The sequence below is a fragment of the Monodelphis domestica genome, chromosome 7, assembly GCF_027887165.1.
Source record: "Monodelphis domestica isolate mMonDom1 chromosome 7, mMonDom1.pri, whole genome shotgun sequence".
NCBI lineage: Eukaryota > Metazoa > Chordata > Mammalia > Didelphimorphia > Didelphidae > Monodelphis > Monodelphis domestica.
Genome location: NC_077233.1, coordinates 93,793,555 through 93,820,408, shown reverse-complemented (window position 1 = coordinate 93,820,408; position 26,854 = coordinate 93,793,555). Strand labels below are relative to the sequence as shown.

At 39.4% G+C, this 26,854-nt stretch overlaps 1 long non-coding RNA gene across 1 annotated transcript; it reads left to right on the top strand.

Annotated features, from left to right (window-relative positions):
* Positions 1-91: 91 nt before the first annotated feature.
* LOC103098819 (uncharacterized) lies at positions 92-22,036 on the top strand. Its single transcript, XR_470549.3, has 3 exons — positions 92-243; positions 18,981-19,112; positions 19,194-22,036. It is a non-coding gene; the product is annotated as an uncharacterized LOC103098819 (long non-coding RNA).
* Positions 22,037-26,854: the final 4,818 nt, after the last annotated feature.

Below are 26,854 nucleotides of genomic sequence, written 5' to 3'. Positions count from 1 at the left end.
CAGCTGGACCCAGCCTCCCTCCTCAGCAGCCCCCTCCCCTTCAACGCCTTCCGCCCCCCCACCTTCCACTCCCCTAGCCTTTCGGCGTCGCCAAATAACGCGAGATCGCTGCCAAAGGCCGCGAGAGTTCGGACGGCTAGGAAGGGGGAATAACGGAAGAACGAGAGTCGGGGGGAGGGGAGAGGACGGAGAGAAGGCCTGCGCTGGAGCTGGCCCTAAAGATCTTGAGAACCAAAGGAGGAGGTCGGTGATAAAAGTAGAGCGTTTTGCGCAAGCGTATATCTTCGCTTCCCTTTCGCCCCTCCCACCTCTGGACCTCGGACCCCACCTCCTTCCTTCCACCGCTTTTCTCAGTTGTACTGGGTCAGAGGCGAAGTGTGCGCAGTAGAATACTTCCGCTTCTGGTGGCAGGAATTGCGAAACGAGATTATGGAAGCGAGACCATGGGAGTAGAGGAGGGGGAGAGAGCTCATGGTGTGATAAAGTGTCATCAGCCCCACAGCCACAGAATAGTAACTGCTTAATAAGTGTTTTTTATTCATTGTCTGGTCATTTCTTTCCCATCCCCCAATACTGCCCTCTCCCAATCAATGCCAATCTTCCTCCAGGACATCAGAAAGTTATGGTTTCTATCTGTTCACTGCTTTTATTTCATATGGGTACGGATTCTATTGCTGTCATCCTCCCTATTATATAGGGGTTATGTTTTATCTCCCAGTGCTCCAGTGTTGTTCAGGAGTTCAGGTCTGTCCGACTCTGCTTGACTCCATGAACCATACAATCCTCCGATTTTTCTTGGCAAAGATTACTGGAGATCCAGTGGATTAGGGCAAACACAGGTTTAGTGACTTGCCCAGGGTTCCAAGGCTAGTCAATGAATGAGAGATGATTTGTAGGCCCAATGTGCTCTCCATTGAGCTACCTAGTTGCTTCCTTGAATGCACCATAGGTACTTAATAAATGTTGAATTGAAAATGTAGAGGGAGGTGTTAGTCTAGATGCCCTGTAAAGTCAATCAATATTTAATCATGAATTAAGTACCTACTAAGTGTCTGGCTCTTTGCTAAGCACCTTGAGGATACAAAAAGGTAAAATACCATCCTTGGTCTCATGGAGTGTATGCTCTAATAGAAGACAAAATGCAAACATGTATAATAATAGTAGTAGTAGTCTCTCGGTAACCGAGGATGACAATTTTCTTTGTGCATTTTCATCTATGATAGATGAGTGTGCACAAAGACACTTGTGCGTGAAGGAGATTTAAGTGAAAAAGTCGATGCACAGAGATAGTCCCACTCTCTTGGCGTTGGAAGCCTGGGTCCAGTGGCACGAAAAGTCGTTATGCATGGAGACTTCCTCAGCTGCATTGGATGGCCCTGTTGTCTTTTGTGCTCCAACACGCCCTAAGTACTCCACAGTGCTTTGCTGCGTCGCCATCTCAGCCGTTGAACCTTCTCATTGGTTTCTTCCGTCTGTATAAAGCAAGCAATAAAAAGGATAAGTAGGAAATAATTACCAGAGGGAAAACTCTGGCAATTAAGAGAGGCTGTGGAAGGCTTCCTATAAGTGATGACATTCTGGTTGGGACTTAAAAGAAACCAGAAAGGTCAGTAGTCATAGTAGAGAAGAAAAATGTTTTCCAGGCATGGAGAACAGCTGGAGAAAATGACTGAAGGGAATGTCTTGGTCAAGGAACTGCCAGGAGGCCAGTATCACAGAACTGAGGGGTATCTGTTAGAGATAAAAATTTAAGAAGACTGGAAAGGTAAGATGGAGCTAGGTTAAGAAGGGCTTTGTATGTCAGACAGAACATCTTGTATTTATTTCATCCTGGAGGAAATGGGGAGCCATCAGAGTTCATTGAGGATTACAGTGACATGATCAGATCTTCAAAGTTTGAATAGAAGATGGATAGGAGTGGGGAGAGACTTGAGGCAAGGCAGACCCACCAGCAGTAGTCCAAGTGTGAGGTGATGAGGGTCTGCACCAGAATGGTGGCAGTGTCAGATGAAAGAAGAGGACATATAAGAGAAATGTTATGAAGATGAAACAAGTTAGCTATACGGCCTGAGAGATAGTAAGAAATCTAGGATAACTCCTAGGTTATGAACCTGAGGGACTAGGAGGATAGAGTTACACTATAATAATAGAGAAGGTAGGAAGAGGAGAAGGTTTGGGGAAAAGATATGTTCAGTTTTGGATGTATTGAGTTTAAGATGTCTACTAACATTCCATAGCAATTTCATTTTCTAATGACAAGGGCCCATCTAAGAGGGAACATGTATGTCACATTTAGTGATCTACATAAAACTAATATTCAACTATGAAAGTTTTGTTTCATGTAAGAAAAAGCATCCTACTCTTTGTTGAAGTGCTATATAAGTTATTTTTAGTGTTACTCTCTGTTGCCTTGGCTACATGAATTCCCCTTCTAGCATTTACCAGCTAAAATGTAGAACTTTACAGTATAAGAGATTGTTGCCTTCAGTAGAAGACTGGATTAAGAATGTCCTAAAGAAAACCAAGTGCACTTTCATATTAAAGGATACTAAGATTTAAAGCTGTAAATGACCTTGGAAATTCAGCCACTTTATTTTAAAGATTATCAGATTTAAATCTGGAAATGACCTTTGAAATCATCTAGCCCAGGCCCTTCACTTCAACAAGTCAAAATTTATCACTAGGACTGACTTTAGAGATTACCTAGCCCACTACCTTCATTTTACAGATGACTAAGGCCCAGAAAGGGAGAGTGGCTGTTCAAGGCCATACATGTATTAATTATCTGAACCTTGGCCCTCTGACTCCAAATAGAAAGCTCTAATGTATTACAGCTTCCTTTTCTGCACTATAGTTCTCCAAAGGTGGAAGAGAAGGATCCTTTTCATCTTGATATTTAGCAAACAATTTTAAAAGGGAAATATAGAAAATCTAGTATCTTAAAATTTATAGACTGCACAGCTAGGCCAGCAAACCAACAAATATATGCAGTGAAGAAAGTATTAAAAACAAACAACTTACTAAGCATTTCTGATAGTTTTTTAAAGATGAGATATGCACACTTGTTATAAATAATAATTTATCAACATTATTGTGTAGGCAAGGTAGCTAAGAAACAATAATTTTTTATGATTAAAATTTTTGTATAATTAAACATGAATACTTTTCTAAACTATAGCTCTAGATTTATGATATTCCTAAAATAATACAGCAGGAAACCAAGCCAAGAAGAAAATAATCCTATCTTAAATGATTTAGCAAAGAACTTTTGTCTCCAATTTATCCTTTTTTGTTCAAATAGTGTATCCACCTCAGTACTAAGAGTACTGCTTAACTACTTTCTATCTTACTTTTCCATCCATTCTAACCCCATAGGCTATTTGTACCTTGAAGAGCACAATAGCCTACTCTTTCACATATACATTCTTTCCAAACTTAATCTGGGGTATAGTAGCATATCCTAATTGGTAGGCAGGAAGACCTGAATTCAAATCCCGTCTTCCAACACAAACTAGCAGTGCAGCTGTAGACAAGTCCCTTGACCTCTCAGCAACCTATATACTCTCTATCTGGTCAGCAAACTATAACCAGGGACCAAATGGCTGGCTTTCTTTTTTTTGTAGTCACCAGCTAAGCATGTTTTTTTTTTTTATTTTAAACCCTTACCTTCCATCTTGGAGTCAATACTGTGTATTGGCTCCAAGGCAGAAGAGTGGTAAGGGCTAGGCAATGGGGGTCAAGTGACTTGCCCCCCAGGGTCACACAGCTGGGAAGTGGCTGAGGCCAGATTTGAACCTAGGACCTCCCGTCTAGGACTGGCTCTCAATCCACTGAGCTACCCAGCTGCCCCCTAAGCATGTTTTTAAAACAACATCAACAACAACAAAACAACCCTTATCTTTTGCCTGTATCAATTCTAAGACAGAGTGCCAAGGTCTAGACAATCAGGGTTAAGTGGCTTGCCCAGAGTTACACAGCTAGAAAGGATCTAAAGCCACATCTGAACCCAGATCCTCTCAACCCCAGGCCTAGTGTTTTATCCTAACTGCCCCAGTTTCATATTTTCAAATAAAGTTTTATGGTATTTAAAAATATAAACACCATTCTTAGCCTCAGGAGGTGGTAGACTGGATTTGGACTTTGGACAAAGTTTATTGACCCTAAAGGCTATTTAACTTACAGATGAGTTACATATTTGCAATGTTGGAAGAATTTTCCACAGCAGAAGTTCCTCACTCCAATGCAATCACAGGCCTGGACCAAAAGAAAAATAAAAGGCAGAAAAGGGCTCAGGCTCAGGAAGGAATAAAGGGACCGGAGACTGAGTCTTGTCTTGACTTATGACCTCTGTGAATTTGAGGAGGTAGCTTCCTCTTTTGAGCATCCCTCCATCTTGCTCACCTTGCAGGGGCAAAAGGTAGCACAGTGAATAGACTCCTAGGCTTAGTCAGGAAGATGTGAGTCCAGGTTTGACTTGAGGCATTTATTAGCTATGTAAACTTGAGCAAGTCACTGACTCCCTCAGTTTCCTGCTCTGTAAAATAAGGATAATTAACACCTACCTCTTTCAGTTGTTTTGAAGATCAAATTGAAGTATATGTAAAGTACCTATAGCTATATGACTGCCAGCTATTGTTATTATAACTGAAGATTATTGAGGCTCTGACTGGAGAATATCAATAGGAAATAACAAGATGAAGCTTCAAGTAAAGGATGTGGTCAGAGTATTAAGATTAAATATTCTCTGGAGACTATATCTTAATTTATAATTTTTATTAAATAATAAAAAGTTGGCCAGGAAAAGAAAAGGCACCAGCCACATATAACCCGCTGTTCCCTTAGCGGCTTCCTTCAAGAGCAGGAAGGGCCCAAAGCCAGGAGCCCAGCCTCCGGATACCTTCTTCTTCTGGATTCGTCCTGCTACTCCAATTTATGCCCTTAGTGGCATTCCTTTCTAAAAGCCTTCTGATTAGAGGACTCTGACCTCACTCTGAGCAAGAAGTGGATCTTCTGAATGCCCTTTAGAATGGCTGCAGAGTGGCATGTCTACTTTTCTCTATCTTACTATTTTTTCTTCTGCTCAGCTATCTTACCAGGCTTGTCTGCAGATAAACAAGCTTTGTCTACATTCTTATTCAACCAAAGGGTGGGGTAAGAAGAAAAGTTGTAACTTTATTCTTAATAGTAAAACTTTCTTTTTAAAAATCCAAAATTTGCCAGTGGAATTGCATGCTAGCTATGGGAGGGGGTGGGAAGAGGGGAGGGAAAGAACATGATTCTTGTAACTAGGGGAAAATATTCTAAATTGACTAAATAAAAATTTCCAAAAAAAAAATCTAAAGTTTGTCTTAGGGTGCCAAAGAAAAAGGTTCAGGCCAATGTTAGATTTTCCACAAGAAAGACAAAAACTCCCTGTCAATTCTGTGGTGAGCTAGCTGCAACCAGAAGTCAATGAGGGTAACAAGATAGAACTTTTTCACATTTTCATGTATGGGTTAGGTTATATGGCCACCAAGATTCCTTCCAACTCAGTTTCTGTGAGTTCCATACACCACCATAAGCCAAAATCTCAAGGACACTTGGATCCTGAATCTGTCTACAATGTCATGAATCCCAGATCCCAGGGTTTTGGTGTTGTCACCTGAAGAGGAGTCCCCCAAGAGGACTGGCCCCAAGGTTCCGGAGCCAGGAACTAGAAAGCTAGAACTCAACAAATCCATCTGCCTCAAGTTGGACAGGCCCTTTATCTCCACTGATAAGGAGGGAGTCCCATACCAATGGACTTTGGGACAGGGATTGAAGACATGTGAGTTGACATTTTATAGGATCTGTGCTATTATATTCCTTTGTCTGATGAAGGAAGGACAATTGTGCATTTCCTAGAATTTCTGATTTCAGATCTATCTCATCACTTTAGTCAGGGAACAGCCTAGGCATTTGCAGACTGAGAGTTCTGGTGGCCAGAATAAATACTAAAGGTTTTGGGAAGGCTGTCCTAGGCATGTGCCATAGAAACTCTGGTGAAACCATTTGGCTTGCATAAGACTATCATCTGGTGGACAGATCATATGTTATATTCCTTTGCTGTATAATTAGCATCATGACACACTTGCCTTTCTTGCAGTCTTAAGGAAGGCAGTACATAAGTTAATTTGGACTGCTTCTACCAATGCAGTGTCCCAAGTGTCACATGGTATACAAAGTGTCACACAGAATCTATAGGTTGTCTGCTTATAAATAAAATTAAACATTTTTAATTAAAGCAAAATCCATATGGTCAAAGTATAGAATTAGAAAGGCTGGAACAATAGGCCTACCTCTGGGCAGAGTCTAAAATCTTAAATTCCATACAATCTTCTAATACCAAGAAAATTAAATTAACAATGGTTACTTTAAAACTCCTTAGCAAGCCCCATTGGTCCTAAGAAATTTTGGAATTTAAACTCTCCCCTACCTAATATTCTGATCAGGTCTTTCACAGACATATATGAATACTTTAAGGGGCAGAATCATTTTACATTGGGCCTGTTCTCAAAGTCTCATAGGGCAAAGAGGAAATCATTTCACAATTGTATTACACCCCGATAGCAAAATAGAAGGAAGTTATCCAGGCAAATGCTTCAGTAAGCTGATCACTGGAGGTTCCAATAATAACTAATAATAATAATAATAGCATTTAATATAATACTTTATGATTTACAAAGTACTTTACATATATGAGTTCATTTGATGTTCTCAAGAATCCTGGGTGGTAGGTAATATTATTATTCCCATTTTACAAATGTGAAACTTGAGGCCAATAATGGTCAAGTGACTTGCCAAGGGCTATATAGCTAAGTTCCAAGTTCAGGTGCTAACCCTGAGGTCTTCTAAGAGCCCCTACTGGGACCCGGAGTAGGATCCAATGAAGCTGAAATAAGTGAGCACTTCCAGGGCTCTTGCTACAAACATATACTTGCAAGCTCTCAAGTTTCTTTAGTGTTTATGCAACTTTGCCTCACTTAAATCCAATTTAGCACAGCACAAGTCAAAACATCACTTTGTAATATCATTGGACTTCTTTGAAAACAAAGAACCAACAAGTGTCCTGAGGCAGCAGCATCTTTCTTATAAAGCATCCAGACTCTCTCTCTCTCTCTCTCTCTCTCTCTCTCTCTCTCTCTCTCTCTCTCTCTCTCACTCTCTCTCTCTCTCTCTCTCTGTGTCTTAGAGACAGACACCCTTACCTTCTGTTTTAGAATCAATACTAAGGATTGGTTCCAAGGCAGAAGAGCAGTAAGGGTTGGACAATTGGAATGAATTGCTCAGGGTCACGCAGCTAGGAAGTGTCTGGGATTTGAACCCAGAACCTCCCATTTCCAATCCTGGCTCTCTATCCACCGAGTCACTTAGACTCTCTTTCATATATTCTCTTCAGAGGACCACATTGGAAAGACCTTAAGCACCTTATGTTAAATAAAGGCAACTCAACTTCACTCTTCCAGGCTTTCTCTAGCTTCTTGGGATGAGTAGGAAAATATAGAGGAAAAGGAAAACTTGGTCATGCAGAAGTTTTATTCACATGACAGCCTTTCAGATATTTGAAGCCAACCATCATTGACTTCTCTCCACACCCCACTCCATCAAGTCTCTTCTCCAAGTTAAACATGTGAACAACTTCGGTGTGTTGAGTTACAAACATTCGGCCCTTGCTTGCTACCTTCAGTACTCAATGAATACTTTGAAGTATCTGGAGTTCACCCCATAGAAAAAAGGAGTTTCAGAAACATTTGGTTCTAGACAAACCATGGCCATTATATTCACCTTTTCACTATTATCCATGATGCCCTTGGAAACCCCAGATATGCTGAGATGCCATCTATAGTTGCACAGTTCTTTTCACTAAGGCCACAGAACCCTGGTCTTTTTAAAGGCTCTAATAGTATGCTTAAATACTTCAACAAATCCATAAAGATATCTGTTGGATCCTCCTTCCAAAATCACAATCCACTGACACCCTCTCATCATCAGTGGTTCTTGTCTATGTCCTTACACATGCCCTCACTAGATAAATTTATCCAAAATTCCGAGGGCCTTCCTTTAGGTCTTTTGACATAGTCAAGAATTTTAACACACCACTACATCATCAGTCTGCACCTGCCTATCATCCATGTGGCTATGATGTGCTACTTCATACCATATTACCAACAATTGTGTTAACTTTTTTATAAGTCCTTAAGAAAGTGAATAAAAGAAAGAATGCTTCAGATGGAAACACTGCCAGAAAAAAGTCTTATGGTTATATTATTTTTAAAAATTGATGTAATTGAATAGCATAAGTGCAGTCATAGAAACTCCAAAATAGGAAAAGATGTAGGAATGCTCAAATATATGTTATGGAATGTTATAAAACATGACATTAAAAGAAAAAAAGGTAAAATTGCACCAGCATTTTGTGGTTTATAAACCACTACCAGGAACAAAAATGTTAAAATGATAGAAATGGAGCATCTTTTAGCCATTTAGTTCAAAGATTGCAATAAAAAACACATTCCATTTAGCAAAGCAGCCAATGAGGTGAAAGTTTCAAGGTTATATGACTGTGAAAGAAATTGGAAATGAAATGGATAGAAAAGAAACATTTACTGCATTGTTTTGTCCCATTACTTTAAAAATTGAATTCATTTATATAATGATGAAATCACTAGAAAGGTGGCCAGGTATGGTAGCTATGGTAGCTAAATATCATTATGTTTTGAAGAAAATAATTAAAGAACATAGATTCATTGATTAACAAAATGTTAATGTTGGCAAAACCGTTTTACAATGGAAAAGGATGCCTTTTAGAACTTATACTTCTAAGAAAGAAAAAATCTCAATCTTTAAGTATCTAAGGATTGCCTATTGATTTACTGGGAGGTGATACAAAAGGGAATTTTAAATTAATACTACTGCTTGTTTATCTGTCTCAAAATCCTTGCACTCTAAGAGCGCCAAACATCAATACCTTCCAGTTCTTTAGAAGTCAGATAAAATAGTGTAAGTAATTGAGGGCTGCTTTAAAGTAATTTTATCTCCTTTATTGCTCTAGGATATAATTTTTCTTGACTATGATTATTTGCTTCAACAGTTTGTGTTGGGGGGGGGGGGGAGATGAGGAAGAGGAAGTTAGTTAGCAATAAGTATTGCTCCCTTCCAAAAAAAATAGCCATTATAACATGCTTTAAAATGCATGGAAGAGAACAGAGGGAAGTTTAGAAAGTATAGGGACACTAGGTGGTTCAATGGATAGAGAGCCAGGCCCAGAAATGTGAGAATCCAAAATGAAATGTGGCCTCGGACATGGCCTGACTGTGTGACCCTGGACAAGTTACTTAACCCCAATTGCCTAGCCCTTCTGCCTTGGAGTCAATCAATCTTAAGACAAAAGGTAAGAGTTTAGAAAAGAAAAACAAAAGCAAGAAGGAAGTGCCAACAAACAGGACCATTTTGAAAGTATAGAACTTATTAAATACTTTTTTTTAAGAAAGTAGGATGAGCAATTGAATCCAGGTTGCCAAGATGATGGAGTAAGAAATATGCAGAATCCACCAACTAACCTCCACATGACCACAGAAGAATAAAAATGCCTGAAAATAAATCCTGGAACAGCAGAACCAGCAGAAGAAGGGGTGTAGCAGTGCGCCAGCCCAGAACAAAATGGAGAGACAGCAAAGAGAACTTATCTCACTGGAGTATGAGGAGAAAATGCGGAGCAAGCCTTGGCAGAACTCAGATGCAATAAGGTGCAAGTGGCAGGAGAAAGAGCAAAGCCAGCTCTGTCAAGCCTCAACAGGTTAAGAGCAAAAACTGACACAATACAGAACAGGTGGCAGTTAGAGGAAAGTGGGCCTGAATAGTCCAGCTGTAACACAGGCCACACAAAACCCAGTGGGCAGCAGTGGGAGGAACTCAGCCCACCAAGGTCTAGCCTCAGCAGGATTGGGTAGAATCCAGTTTCATCCAGTGAAAACAGCATCTGAACTGAACACCTGCAAACCTCCACATAGCAGGCCAACCAGCCCACCTTTGTGGAGTATTTAGTCTAAGACCCAGCCTAAGAGAGTCAACCCTAGACATAGTATGTGTGGACAGTACCTCTTCCCTCCCTGGGTAAGAGCTAAGCTATAGTCTTTAGAAAAAATCAAGGGGAAAAAATAATGTGAAAATGCCCAACACTAGAAAAATATGTCCACAGCAAAGATGATGAAAATGCAAGCTCAGAAGAAGGTAGCAATTAAAAAATGAAAACATGTGATACTTCAAAAGAAAATGTGAAAGAATGTTAAACTTAAAATGAACTCCTGGAAGAGCTCAAAAAAAGAATTAAAAAAATAATAATAAGAGAAGTAGAAGAAAAAGTAGAAAAGAAAATATAGAAAATACACTCTGACCAGGTAGGTTTTATACCAGGAATGTAGGGATGGTTCAATATTAGGAAAACTATCAACACAATTGAGCATATCAATAACAAAGCCAATAGAAATCATATTATTTCAATAGATACAGAAAGAGCTTTTGACAAAATACAATACCCATTCCTGTTAAAAACAATGGAGAACATTGGAATAAATGAAACATTTCTCAAAATGATAACGTTGATCTAAAACCATTAGCAAACACTTGTAATAAGAATACGCTAGAATCCTTCCAAATAAGTTCAGGAGTAAACCATGGAGGTCCATTATGACCATTACTATTCAATATTGTACTTGAAATGCTAGCTATGGCAAAAGACAAGATGAAGAAATTGAAGGAATTAGAATAGGCAATGAGGAAATAAAACGATTACTCTTTGCAGATGATACAGTGGTATACCTAGAGAATCCTAGAGAATTAACCAAAAACCTAGTGGTAACAACAACCTTAGCAAAGATTCAGGATCTAAAATAAACCCAGATAAATGATCAGCATTTCCCTATACTGCCAATGAAGCCCAGTAGCAACAGAGAGAAAGAGAAATTCATTTAAAATAACCAAAGACAATATAAAATACCTGGTAGTCTGCCTGCCAAGACAAGCCCAGGAACTATATAATCACAATTATAAAACATTTTTCACACAAATAAAGTCATATTTAAACAACTGGAAAAACATTAGTTGTTCATGAGTAGGCCAATTCAATATTATCAAAATAACAATTCTATCTAAATTAGTTTACTTATTCAGAGCCATACCAATCAAACCACCAAAAATTATTTTATAGAACTAGGAAAAATAACAAAATTTATCTGGAAGAACAAAAGATCTAGAATATTAAGAGAATTAATGAAAAAAAAATATGAAGGAAGATGGCTTAGCTGTCCTGGATCTTAAACTATATTATAAAGTGGCAATCATCAAAATAATCTGATACTGGTTAAGAAATAGACCAATGGAATAGATTAGGCACTTAACACACAATGATGAATGATGTGACAAGGAAATCACTTTAAAAGACTGATATATATTAATTTAAGGTCTCCAAGGAATTCAGCTATGTAATTCCTAAATGAAAACTCAAGTCAGCAGTCAATCTTTTATGGAGTTTAATTACAATAGGAGGAAGAAAGGAATTAGAGAGAGAGAGAGAGAGAAAAGGAGAGAAAGGAATAGGGCTTAAATACCCCTTCTGTTTAGGCTGGGCCAAAAGGCCCAAGCCCTTAGATAGCTGGGGCAAAGAAAAGAGATCAGTCCCTATTACTCACGTGACCAAAATGGAGAAACAGTCTCAGAGGCCCCCACCTTCAGCTTCCTTCAGAGCAAGCTTCTCAGAGCACACCGCAACCACTCCAGCAAACTCCTCAACCACCCCACCGAGTCTTCCGACCCCCCTATCCTTAAGGAAACCATCCAAGTTCCCTCCCCTCAGTCCTCACATCTACCAATCACCTGTCCATCAATTTCCCTGTGCCAATGGAGGCTCTAGCTTAACCCAGGACCGCCCAGAGGTCTTCTGGCTTTGCACATGTCTGTTGAAGGTCATATTTTCAAATAATTAAATCTTTGATCCTTTGCTACAGCCCTTTCTAAATCCTGTTAACCTGAGTAGGGTAGAAATAATTAAATTTTGATCTAGGCTGCAGCCCTTACTCAATCCTGTTAGGACTGAATAGGGTGGAGATTGATTCCAAGTATCTCCATTGTATCAATTCTAAAATCAATCATGACTCAAAGAAATTCCTGTTCTATGCTTAAGCATAGGTCAAAGTCCTTTCCATTGTTCAGCAAAAGGTTTCTGTCCTAAAGTAATCTTAAGAAGGGAAGGAGAAGGAACCTCCCATGCCAATGGGATTCACATTCCAATAGTCAAGACCCACTATCAATAGGAAATTTTTCAAGTATGAAATTTCCCAATGGTGAAATTTCCAACATTTATAAGTCTAAGAAATTTTGAGGTTTACAATGACCATAGTAACTTGGTGTTTGACAAACCCAATGAATTAAGCTTTTGGAAATAGATTTCACTATTTGACAAAAATTGCTTGAAAAACTGGAAAATGGTATGGCAGAAATGTGTTCAGGTCCTATGCTAAGCACTTTACAAATATTACCTCATTTGATCCTTACAACAACCCTGAGAAATAGGTGCTACCATTAACCTAAATTTTACATTTGAGGAAACTAAGGCAAGACTGCCCAGGGTCCTACAGCTAGTGCCTGAGGTCTTATTTGAATTTGAATCTTCAGGGCTCCAGGCTCATCAATCTAACCAATGGGCCACCTTGCTGCTATGAGATGATACTTTCCATCTTTTACCTTTGTGATTCTGCCTTTAAAAAGACTGACTACCTCTTCTAGTTGTGGAAAAATAAACATATGAGAAAGCCAACAAAGAGATGAAAAAAAGACTAAGGATCTGATAAACAGATTTAAGGATAGCCGTGAGTCCCCCACGTGGTTCTGGAACTTTCCAGGCTTGATGAGGTTATTGAGGGTTAGAATCTGTGTATTTGAGTAGTAAATCTGAGTCCTCATCTAATAACCCTCTGTCAAACCAAGTCAGAAACACATGAAATGAGAGTAAAATCATTTAAATTAAAAATCATTTAATTAAAGCAGATTACCAAGGTAAATAACAAGAAATCATACACACACAGAGGAGGTACATTTTCCCCACATATCACCTCATAGATACTAAGAAAGTGGATGGTCACTGGACAATCTGTTCTCCCAAGGATTTATCCCAGCTCTAAAGTTCTGGACCACTTTAATGGTCTACTTTGCTTTCAAAGTTTTTGTTTACTATCTAACAGAGCTTCAAGAAGAAAATGGGGTAGGAACTGTAAAAATCATCAATCTCCTTATTTAAACCTGTTTGACCAACATCACATATCATCCCATAGCTAAATTCCCAATCTAGATAGCAAGAGTCACAGATTACTGATGAGTGGTGTGCTATTCCCAGTTGAGTATCTGTTAACAACTCCCCCAACAATGCATTAATGTCCCAGTTTTGACATTCTACATTTCAAGGCCCTTTCAAGCTCTGAGATTCTATTCTCTATAATCCAATGATCCTTTTCATTCTAATGCCCACGTTCTCATAAGAAATAAATACATTCAATATGTGGGCTCTGCCTTAATCTGCTAATCTTAGTTCTGGGGTCATCTTGAATTCCCCCCTGAAATATATCCCAGCTTCATGGACTACATCTGTAGCTAATTAACAGCACAGGCTGAAACCTGGTTTCTATACTAATAATCAAGCCCCACCACCAAGGTCAATAAAGGCATATTTTCATAAATGTAAATGACCAAACTAAAAAAATCCATGTCACCGAGAAGTTTCCTAGAGATGTGTCCTGGGCTTCATAGGACATAGATGTGCCACGTCAAATCTTCACAGTGGAATCACTGGAGCTTTAAGAATACACACTCTCCTTGGACAAGACCCAGAGAATCTGCCAGCAGGGCAGTCCAGGGAAAACAAAACAATAATTTCTTTGTCCACTTGAAATCTGTCATTGTATGGTTCTGTTTGCTTTGACTTTTTTTTTTAGTTCCTTTTCTGAGGGAGGTATAGCATCCAGAAATTTTATAGTCTCACAGTATTGTAAAGGAAGAGGCTTTAGAGGTCATCTGGTTGAAACTCCCCATTTTATAAAGGAGAAATATGAGTCCTTGAAGGAGGAAATGCCTTGTAGGGACAGAGATGGCATTCGAAACAAGGAATTGCAGTTTCAGGGTTGGATATGTTTTCAGCAGCCATCTAGTCTAACCCATACCTAAAAGGAGCCTTCATGTACCACCAGTTCTCATTTGTACCATGCAAATACCTCATTAGTAGTCATTTAACCTTTCCTTGAGCACTTCCAAAGAGGAGGAACCCACTTATTCATAGAACAAATCATTTCTAGTTTGGACAGTTCTGACTCTTAGGCAATTTTTCTTGACATCAAGCCTCCATTTGCCTATTTTCAATTCCTCCTCTCTTATTCCTGGTATTGCCCTTTAGGGCAAACAGAACAGGTTTAAATCTTCTTCCACGTGACAAGCTAGGAAATATGAACCATTTGTTATGAATCAGGTCAAATGGATTTTCCTTCTGTACCCTGCTATTACCATTTTTATTTGTTTCAGTACCAGCCATGGGGCATTTCCCTCCCCTTAACAATAACATACATTTTCTTTCTTCTAATTCTTCATTAATAATTTTGTGGTTCAGTCATTTTCAGCTGTGTCCAACTCTTCATGAACCCATTTGGGGTTTTCTTGGCAAAGATATGGAATGGTTTGCCACTTCCTTCTCTGACTCATTTTGCAGATGAGGAAACTGAGGCAACCACCTTTCAGTGACTTTCCCAGGATCATATAGCAGTAAGTGTCTGAGGACAGATTTGAACTCAAAATGATTTCCTGACACCAGGCCTAGTACTCTATGCACTTGAATCACATAACTGCCCATTCATTAATCATAATAACTAACATTTATATAGCACTTTTACATTTGCAGTTATTTACATATAGTATCTCACTGATCCTCATACCAACCCTCAGTCAGTCAACTAGCATTTATACTAAGTACCTATTCTGTGCCAGGCACTGTGCTACATGCTGGGTATTCAAAGACAATCTCTGCTCTCAAAGATTTTCTAGTCTAAGGGGCAAGACAACATGTAGATAATTACATACAAACAAGATATATCCTGGATAAAGTGGAGATAGTCAATAAGGGGAAAGTATTAATATTAAGAAGGATTGGGAAAGGCTTCTTGTGGAAGGTAGAACTTTTAACTGAGTCTTGAAGGAAGCTAGGGAAGCTAAAGAAGGAGAGGGTGATGACGGAAGGAGTTCTAGGCATGGAGGAAAGCCAGTGAAAGTGCTTGTCTTTGGGAGATGGATTGTTTTGTCCAAGGAACCACAAGAAGGCCAGTGGGGCTAAATCGAAGAGTATAGGGAGGGGAAAGAGGGAAACAGGGTGTAAGATTAAGAAGACTGGAATGGTCGGAAGGGGCCAGGGCATAAAAGGCTTTATAAAGCAAGCAGAAAATTTTATTATTGATCCTTGAGATAACAGGGAACAACTGAAGCTGATTCAATAGTGAGGGATATGGTTAAATTGAGACTTTAGGAAGATCATTTTGACAGTTGAGTGGAGGAGTAATGGAGAAAGACTTGGAGAAGGGGGACTGACCAGCATACCATTGTGGTAGATAGATAGATAGATAGATAGATAGATAGATAGATAGATAGATAGATAGATAGATAGATGGATGGATGGATGGATGGACAGATGGACAGACAGACAGATAGATAGATAGATAGATAGATAGATAGATAGATAGATAGATAGATAGATAGACAGATGGATGGATAGATGGATGGATAGATAGATAAATAGATAGAGATATATGTATTGTTCAGTTGTGAAGTAAGGAGGCTGTATATGAGGGCAATGCCAATGTAGAAGGAGCAAAGGGTACATATATGAGATATGTTGAGAAGATAAAAACAAGACTTGGCAACTGATTGAATATGGAGGGGTAACAAGAGTGAGGAGTCAAGGATGGTACTTGGGTTGTGAGTCTGGGTAGACTGGCCATGGCACTTGGGAAGTTAGGAAAAGGGGAGGTGAGCTGCAGATGTCTATAGGACATATAGTTCAAGATGTCTGAAAAATAGTTGGAAATATAAGATTGACAAATCTGACCTCAGACACTTCCCAGGTGTATGACCCTGGGCAAGTCACTTAACCCCAATTTGCCTAGCCCTTGCCACTCTACTGTCTTAGAACTGATACTAAGACAAGGGTCTAAAAAATATGAAATTGGAGGTCAGCAGGGAGATTAGAACTGGAAAAGTAGATTTGAGTATCATCAGCAGTGAAATCACTGAGTGAAATAGTATAGGAGAAGAAAAAAAATAAGGCAGGGCCCCATTAGAGACCTATGGTGAGTAAGTGTGAGAAAGAGCACCCAAATAGAAAGAAAGAAAACCAAGAGGGAACAGTTCAAAAAACCTTCGACAGAAGAATCAAGGAGAAGAGAGTGATTAGCAATGTCAAAGGTCAAGAAAAAGGTTATTAGATTTGGCTGTTAAGAGGTCAGTGATAACTTTGGGGAGGATATTTTTAATTGAATGATGAGGCTGGAAGCCAGACTGCAGAGTTAAGAAGAGAGTGAGAAGGAAAAATGTGGAGGCATAGATTGCAGACAGCTTACTCAAAGAGAGTCACCACTAAAAAGAGAATATACAGAGAATGATGAATAGCAGGGAGGGATGGATCAAATGAGGTTTTGTTGTTAGGAGGTAGTAGGGAAGCTACAAATAGACAGATGAGGAAACTGAGGCTGAAAAAGGTCCTATAATTTCCCCAACTAGTAAAAGTCTGAGGTAGGATTCAAACACAGGTATTCCTAACTCTTAGTCCAAGATTCTCTCTTCTGTACCGTCTACCTGTAATGAACTGTTCTGATTCCTTTCACTAGATACTTTAGGTTAGATTTATTACAGCTGTATCTCATTTTACAGAACAGGTCTTTTTTTAATTATGAGAAAAAGTTGAAGGATAACTTGTGAATGAGCCCTACAGAGAATGAATTGAAAAATGGAAACATGAAAAACATAATTTATATATACATATATTTTTTTCCAGATGATTCCTTCCATGATGCAGGGAGGGGAAGAAGGGACTGAGATCCTTGGGGAAAATGCTATTAGTAAAAATAAATAAATATATGGAGGTGACACCTTAACAGGGAAAAATTGCAAGAGAAGAGTCTAAATTGCAATTATTGTTGGTATATTAATGACAATAATTCTAATTTCTATAGAACTTTGAGGTTTGCAAAGTGCTTCCCTTCCAACCTTTCTATGAGATGGTACAAATGAATGATAGAGTATTATAAATAATAGTATATTATTTTAAATGAGGGAAGCTATGTGGTGCCATGGATAGAGAGCTGGGTCTGAAGTCAGGAAGACCCAAATTCAAATCTGATCTGAGATACTGTGTGACCCTAGATGAGTCACTTAAACCTGTTTGCCTTAGTTTCCTCATCTGTAAAATGAGCTGGAGAAGGAAATGGCAAACTATTCTAGGATCTTTGCCAAGAAAACCAAATGGAGTCGTTAAGAGTTGGAAAAGACTGAACAACAATGAATTGTTTTAGATATAGAGGAATGGTCTACTTAAAAAAAAAAAAACCTTTGCAATGAGTACTTCTGTAAAACAAAAAATTACTCCTTTATTAAATCTTTGGTAAGTTGGGAATTCCATCTATCAGCTGTTCTCAAGGCATATACAAATGGGAGATCCTCTCTGTAGTACATCCATGATTTTGTCAGTGTGTCCTCCGTCCACTAAGATCACAATTCCTCTGTGTCTCAGTAATTTTCATGATTGTTACTGTCATTGCCCTGATAGTAAACTCTTTAGTAATGAATTCTCTTGTACCTGGGTTGGCTAGTGCTCCGACAACAGACAAACAGACATTACTTAGGACTATAAGTCTATATAGCCCAATTAATTAGACCTTGTGTCTACTAGCATATAGTCTTCAGGAATCCAAGGATCCCTTCTTCCTCAGTGAGTCATTAGAGGATTGAATGAGGACAAATTAAATATAATTAAATATGTGTGTGTGTGTGTGTGTGTGTGTGTGTGTGTGTGTGTGTGTGTAATTGACATCGTCAGTAAGGGGTGTGTGCTAGCTGGTACAGGTAGATTTCCTTTTATGAAAGCACCTGACTCTTACGTGATTGATGGAAAATTGAAAGATAGATGAATAGGCAGTGATGTCCATGTGCCTCCCACGTAGGAGTGTGCTGGTAAATGTTTAACTAACTTTCTTTCTCAGGAAAAAAAAAATACACTAACATTTCATCTGCATTGTTAACAGTTTTCTTTTTTAAACCCTTACCTTCTATTTAGCACAAGAGTGATGAGGGCTGCCAGGAAGTGTCTGAGGTCACATTTGAACCCAGGACATCCTGTCTCCAGGTCTAGCCCTCAATCCACTGAGCCATCCAGCTTCCCCCTCCATCACTTTCTTACTAAGAGGCCTTCAACAAAACTATAAGTCAAGCCCTGATTTGTGAGTGTAAGGCAATTTCTGAGGGGTAAATGCTCACAATGGAAATTTAGCAATCAGTCCAGCTGATTTGAGCTGGCTCCAGCACACTCCTGCTCTCCATGAGGCTTGTGGGGGTGTAGTCTATGAAGGCTACCTAACATTCAACTGCTACATAAACCATCAAGTTGTTGTCCGAGCTCCAGTTATCAGAGTAGTCTTGTTGCACACATGGACATGTGTGTGAAAGAGAGCACGAAAGCTGCCTGCCTGCCTAGATCTTTAGACAGATTCCAGGTAGCATCCCCAACTCCCAGTGCCTGCCAGACTTCTCAGAATGACTTAGGATTTAAAATCTAAAGAAACTTACCATTGACTATTTCCTAAATTTGTTAAAATTGTCACTGTTTTCCTAACTGGGATCAGAATTTTTAAAATACACTAAAACTGGTTGCTTCACAATTTCAGTGAAACTCTGAAGACCTCTCCTTTCCCGTTCTGGGCTTTGGCTGACTTTCAAAGTCAGGGGGTGAATGAAGGAGATGGAGGGAAAAGACAAGGAGGAAGTTGTCTCACCAGTAACAAGCTCTTACTGTCTTGGTAAGCATGTCATGAGAGGATTCAAGTCTAGAGGCCTCTGGCTGGGTACCAACAATTCCCTCTTATGTCTCTGGCATCCAGGTGGCCTCCCTCGGCCTTGACCTCCCCGGCTGTTCAAGCATTACCAGCCCCATTCCATGAACATCAAAGAGATGGAGGAAGTTCCCGGAATACCCAGGTCCTATTGTACAGAGAATGACGCCCTCTATCCATCAAACTTCTGAAGGCAGACTGTATTCCTGTGATCTCTCTCTGAAGAATGTCTATTGTGATTTCCATAAAGTAGTTTTCTTTCTTGGTTTTAAGTGTCCCACATGAAAGACAACCTTCTGACAGTTCTGTTTCCAGTAACAGTGCCAAGCAATTCACTCCAGAACCTCCTCCATTTCCTATCTTTGTTTGGCACCAGGAAATTACAGTGGAAGACCTAAATTGTTTACCCAGAAATAAATAATCTCATAGATGAAGGTATTAAAGTAATTGAAGTCAATAGGACAGGAAAAGTCTCAAGACCTAAAAGGCCAGCTTTTGGTGACGGGAACCATTTAAACAGATTTTTGGCTATTAAGAGATTCCCATGTTTCCATGATGGTAAAAATGTTCAATCATTTGAAATGAGAACAGGAATGAAAAGATCATAGGATTTCAGACTATAAGTGATGTTTAGAAATAATTTCTTCCTCCTCCCTTGTTTTATTTTTTTAACTCTCGCCTTTTATCTTAATATCAAATATATTTTTTAATCCTTACCTTCTATCTTAGAATTAATCCTAAGTATTGGTCCCAAAGCAGAGGAATGGTAAGGGCTAGTCAGTTGGAGTTAAATGATTTGCCCAGAGTCATACAGTTAGGCAGCGTCAGAAATTAGATTTTGAACTCAGGGCCTCCTGTCTCCAGGCCTGCCTTTCTATCCACTTGAGCCACCTACCTGCCCCCTTAGTATTAACTCCCACCCCCACCCCCCCAAAAAAGAGTAGCAAGAGTATGCATATAGCTAGGTGGTATCTGAGTTCGGATTTGAACCCAGGTCCTCCTGATTCTAGGCCTGGGGTTCTATCTACTGTGCTGCCTAGCTATCCCCCTCCCTTGTTTGTTTGTTTGTTTTCGCAGAGGAAACTGTCATTCATTCAGAGAGGAAAGTTACTTAGCCAAAGGCCACACTGCCAATCAGGGGCAGAATCGGGATTCAGACTTAGGCCTTTTGGTTCCAAGACTCTTTCTTTCTACCATGCCACAGTTAGTAGTTGGATTGACCAAGCAGCTGCTCTATGCTTCCAGTTCAATTTGTGTAGGATTTTTCATTTCTAGGAGCTCCACTCTGGAGCAGTTTTAAGGGAATATGTTTGAGGGATCCAAAGAAAGGATGATGGGATTCAAGTGATGAGTTCTGAAGTCTCTTCCTACTCAGAATCTGTGATTCTCTAAATCTCCTCCAAGAAACCTTTCACTTGCTAAGGAAGAAGCAAATAATTCTATAGTGCAGAAACAGGTGGCAGGTCTCTGTCTCCAAGAAATGCTCTCATTTTGGACTACCTGGGAGAAATGAGTTTTAAGCTGGGACTACATGTGTTTGCATAATTTACCCCATGTACTACAGGCAGCTCTTTACCAGGGCAGCTTCAAGGAGCAATAATGAAGAGGCAAGGGAGTTATCATTCACTGAAGGAAGGTTCAGAAATCCTGATCCTATAGGAATTAATTACTCGTGGATTCAAGGATTTCATCAGGAGATGTAACTTGAAAAGAAGATGTGGAAATAAGCAAAGAGGGAGCCCAAGAGAAAAAAAAAGTTAAGTCCTATGGTCTCAGTCTTCTTCTCTACCTCAAGTCTAATCCTCCTACCAGGGGACTCCAGTATACATAGTAATATTGATGTTCCTTCAAATATTCTACATTTCTCTTTCATCAGTCTACCCAACTCCCATGACTTACTCTTCCATTCCATTTCAACTCTGGACAAGGATATATCTTTGATTACAATTACCCCCAAGAAGTACCACCCATAGACCAGGTAAACAAGGCCACAGGTCCATGTTCTTTCCCTTAAAAGGTCCTGCTTATAAAAAATTATTACAAAGGGTAGCTGGGTGGCTCAGTGGATTGAGAGTCAGGCTTAGAGATGGAAGGCCCTAGGTTCAAATCTGGTCTCAGATAGTTCCTAGCTGTGTGACCCTGGGCAAATCACTTAACCCACATTGCCTAGCCCTTACCATTCTTCTGCCTTAATACACAGTATCGAGTCTAAGATGGAAGGTAAGGGTTTAAAAAAATTTTTTTTAAATAAAAAATTATTATGATAAAAATGAAATATGCAAAACAAAATAAAATTATGAATGACCTGCACAACCAAATGAATGTAACCTTATTTGTATGGGATATAAGAACATTGGACTACATCTAAATTAAGCCAGTCCAATTGTCCTGAATTATGTAGTTCAAAGGTGGTGGATAACCCATTGGAAGAGCTATTTTGGAAGTGAGGCATCTAGTTGCCACATCTGTCATTGCTCTGTCAGTTCAGCAGTGACTGGTGTCCAATCCCAATTCTGCCAGCATGAGAGGTTGGGAGTTTAATTATCCCTCCCTCTGCAGTTTCTGCTGTAAGAATTCAAGGAAGGATGAAAAGAAAAGCCTTGAGCTGCCCTGTCAGAGGGTGATAACTTGGAGCCCATCTAAGATAAAGATCTGAGTGCCCTCTATCAAGAGGTTGAAACTCAGAGTCTGCCTGAGAACAAGCCCAAGTGCTCTTTCACTCCCCTTCTTTAGGTCTCTCATAATAATACATGTCTCTAGCTGGCAAAGACATGCTGTTGCTGACCGTTCCATGAGCCTTGGATGGTGCTTGAATCATAATCTTACTTCAAGTCTTATCTGCATTTCTTGGGAATATTCTCTCACCCAAATTCCTGGAATCCTTATCCTGCACCAGGTGTCATATCTACCATCCTTATTGCACTTTCCCAAGGATTGTCTCAGCACTTTCCCAAGGATCTGCATCTCAAAGGAATGCTTTTATTCTTTGTGATCTCTATCTTTAAAAGTTTTTAGCAATATGCAATAAACTGTATTTGTCTGCCATCAGCAAGGTGAAACCCTTCCAATTCCATATTGTCTGTTACCTTTTGATGCTTATATTTTCCCTTGTCCTTACCTACAGGCAAGGCCCTTATAATTTCCACCTTTGTATTCCTCTATTATTTTTTCCCTCATCCTTACCTGGGGAACTCTGGTCCAGTCTTGCCTCCCCACCCCGGCGGGGCTATTATACTGCCCCAATCTTTAGGCTGGACTGGGTTGGGCTGGACTGAACTTAGGCCACTCCTATAACTTGGGGAAATTTCTAGAAAAGGCCTAGGGGCTCCCTTGGTTGGTGAGTCATCTCCTATTCTAGGACACTATGGAGTTGTCTTTCCATGGGATTCAAAAGGTATTTTGGATGAGACAGAAAAATAACATGGCAAACAAAAGCATCCTAGTCCTTTCCAATGGCAGCAATAGATGGAGAAGTATTGGAGCTGCTTGTCAGTGTCATGTCAAGAGCATCTCTTTCCCTCCACCCTCAAGTGCTATGGGATGGCATGGTACTACCCATTTCCCTGGAATGCCTGACAAATATTTTTACAGAGAACCAGGAGAATGGATGTGAAGATTCACTTTTTAACCAACAGTAGTCATATGGTGCTACACAGAATTATAATGAGCGGTCTTATGAATCACAATAGTTATCCAAATTTAGACTCTCATCTTGGTTCTCCTAGACAGTTCAGTGTTGAAAAGGTTCATGTTATAAGCTAATCTATACTGTTAAATCTATGTGTCTCACATGGGCCCATGAATTTTACAATATATTTTAAAATCAAATTATTTATATAAGATAGACAATTTTTTTTCCTTAGGGCCCTCCACCCCCAACATACCCTAAGGATAATCCTGCTCATAAATGTTTCATTTCCATGTTCAAAGATTCCAGAATTCTTATGTTGAGAGAATATTTGTAAAAAGCACTTAGTGGGGGGGGGGGGGAAGGGGGCAGGTAGGTGACAGGTAGGTGGCTCAATGAATTGAGAGCCAGGATTAGAGATAGAAGGTCCTGAGTTCAAATCTGGACTTAGATATGTCCTAACTATGTGACCCTGGACAAATCACTTAACCCTATTGTCTAGCCCTTGGAATCTATACACAGTGTTGATTCGAAGATGGAAGGTAAGGTAAGTAAAGTAAAGCAAAGAAAGTAAGTAATAAAAGGGTACTTAGCTTAGTACAATGTCTGCTATACAGTAGGCACCATATCAATGCATATTCTCTTCCCTTGTCCTGTATTAATTATAATTTTTTTTTGTCATTCCATCTACCCCCATATCTTACTCTTCCTAAGCCTATTCTTCATCTTCACTCTAATTTCCAATCTTTCTACCTCATAGTACTCTCCCAGACCTTTACCTCAATTCTAACTATATATTTCCCAATCTCACCCCTTGGAAACCAGTTCAACTGTACATCAATATTCACTCTCAAATCTTTTGTTCCCTTGTCATTTCTCTAGCCATACCTTGCCAAACACCAGCTTTGTATTATATCTACCATCTGCTAACTTCTTTCCCCCTCTTGGGCTGCTGAATTTATAAAGGTTAAATTTAATGGTTGGACTTAAATTATGTGAAATAATGTGGTTGCCAAAATTATTGTATCTCAAGTCAGAAGTTTATTTACCAAAATAGCGGGGAAAGAATAAAGAAGAGAAATGTGAAAGAGATTAGAGAAAATACCTATACTAGTCCTCAGCCAGGAGGGCTGGTAGTGATAACCACATGGCTTCCTCCAAGTTGGAAGCTATTCTCTTAAGAAACAAGGAAGGGAATCAGCCTTTCACCCATTCAGCAAAGTAGTCCATGAGTCAGAGTCTAAGTTGAAGCAGAGCTTCAAGCCCACAATCCAAGCTGCAGTCTCCAGTGAAGACTCTCCCCACTCAGAAGACTATCTCCATAAGAATCTCTTGAGACTAAAATTCACCTTCTAGAGAGGTGAATACTCATCCTGACTGATTGAATTTCTGAGGGAGTGAATTCACTAAGTGGTTTGTGAGCTCCTCCACCTAGTTCAAGCTTGTGTTGATTCAACCAAAAGGTAGACAAAGGAGAGTTAATCCGGTCTTCACAATCTAGTGAGGTACTTAAGTTAGGGTTAACTCAGGATAGAAAATAAAGTAAAGAATTCTCTTTCACAAATTTATATGGAAGAAGTCAAGAAACTATGTTGAATGAATTGACTACAAATCTGTTATCTAATCTCAACTGGTAGGGCAACAGCTGGCACAGTGGATAGAGCACCAGGCCTGAGGAAGACATCTTCCTAAATTCAAATTCTAAATCACTTATTAGCTATGTGATTCCAGGCAAGTTATTTACTCCTTTTGGCCTCAGTTTCTGTATCTACAAAATGAACTGGAGAAAGAAATGGTAAACCACTCCAGTAGCTTTGCCAAGAAAACCCTATGGTGCCATGAAGAATCTGAAACAAATGTAAATGAATACAACAACAATCTCAACTAGACCCTCATTGTAGAATGGAATTCTGCTCTAATTATCTAATTATCCTCCATTACACTTTTCCTAACTTTTCTTCCCACTTTCCCTCCTCATTCAGCTAAAGACTTCCTTGAAAAGATAGAAACCATTTGTTGAGAGTACTCGCTTCTCTTTTCCTCACTTCATATCCTTCCAACACAATCTCCCATTTACCTCTTCCTCCACTCTAGTCTCTGATGAAGAGGTGGTCCTTCCCCTTTCCAATTGCCCCTTATCTAATAGTTCCTTCCCTGATGTCTATAAAACCACCATGTCTCTTCTTCTTTATCGGATCTTATCATCTCTGCTAGCTGTCTTCCCATATACCTCTCCTTTGCTTCTCAACTAAAACTCTTGTAAAGGTCATTTGCACTCATAACCTTAAGCTATCTTTTAAAAACCCTTACTTTCTATTTTAGAATCAACGTTGTGTATTGGCTCTAAGGCAGAAAAGCAGTATAGGCTAGGCAATGGGGGTTAAGTGACTTTCCCAGGGTCACACAGCTAGGAAATGCCTGAGATCAGATTTAAACCTAGGATCTTCTCCACTGAGTCACCTAGCTATCCCTGATTTCATTAGTTTTCAAGGAAAATCTAACCCAGTCCATTTGGAGTAGATGTTGCTTCTATGAGAAAGCAATGGAAGGAAAAGGAGACAAGGGGAGATCCTCCTAGTTCTATAGAAACAAAATGTCACACGTGGAAGGTTCCTTAAAGTTCACATAGCCCAACCTCCTCATTTTATAGATGGGGAAACCAAAGTCCAAAAAGAAGTCACTTGTCCAAGGTTGCACAGGTAATGAATAGCTCTAAGTTGATCCCTGGATGTATGTTATGTTTATGTAGTTTCTGATTGATTAATAATGTAATGATGCTAGGTGAATTGAGAAGCAAAATAGGAAGAAACTTCCCTTCCCAAACCTTTAATTGCTCCTAAGAATGATTTAACGAGATGAGTAAACAGCATTTTATTTAGAGCTGGGATGTTCTTGTCAATAGACCAGAACTGACACGAGTGTGACTCATGGACAAAACAAACTAATTTTTGGTCTTTGATAGAGGTTATTAAGGCTTGCTTTACAAATGTAATTGTAAGCAGAACAAATATTTATTAATCACATGCTCTGTGTAGGTCCTTGCCAAAAAATAAGGTTTCAGAAATACAGGGTCATTGCCCCAATTGGAGCTCACACAAGGTGGCATGGTAAGTGTACCAGAGGGAATTACAAAGCAAAATGCTAGCTAAGGTCTCAAGGAGAGGATTGTTGCCAACCCAAGGGAACAGAGAGAAATAGCTTGGTGTGGTAGGAAAATGCTGACCCTAGAGTCACAAAGTCCTGGATTTGAATCCTCCCTCTTTCACTTTTGAATTATGTGACCATCAGTAAGTCATTTAGCTTCTGTAAGCCTCAGTTTCTTCATCTATTAAGTGGGGACAATTATATCTGAAGTATTTACCTCACAGGGTTGTTGTGAGGAGCAAATGGGATAATCTTTGCCATGTGTTAACCTGGAAAAACACAGGACCATTAGAGCAGTTACAAAGAACACATCTTTAATCAGGACAAGGGAGAAAATATTCTTATGGCCACCACACAGAGTCATGTGCACACACAACATCGCACTGAGTTAAGCTCCAATGGTAATTTTCTATTATGGGAATTTACTTTGAACTAAAGAACTTGGGGTCTTATATACTCTTTATTTATTTATTTAATTTTTAAATTTTAAGACATTTTTGGAAATTTTTATTTAATTACTTAATTTAGAGTATTTTTCCATGGTTACAAGAATCAAGTTCTTTCCCTCCCCTCCTCCCATTCCCCTCCCATAGCCAATGCACAATTCCACTGGGTTTTACATGTGTTGTTGATCAAGACCTATTTCCATATTATTAATATTTGTACTAGAGTGATCATTTAGAGTCTATATCCCCAATCACATCCCCATTATACCATGTGATCAAGCAGTTGTTTTTCTTCTGGTTTCTACTCCCACAGTTCTTCCTCTTGATGTGGATAGCGTTCTTTCTCTATGTCCCTCAGAATTGTTCAGGAGCATTGCATTGCTACTAGTAGAGAAGTCCATTACATTCTATTGTACCACAGTGTATCTTATATACTTTTGAGGGAATATAGGAAAAGATGACTGATTGGCTTGCATGGAGACTACAGAAGG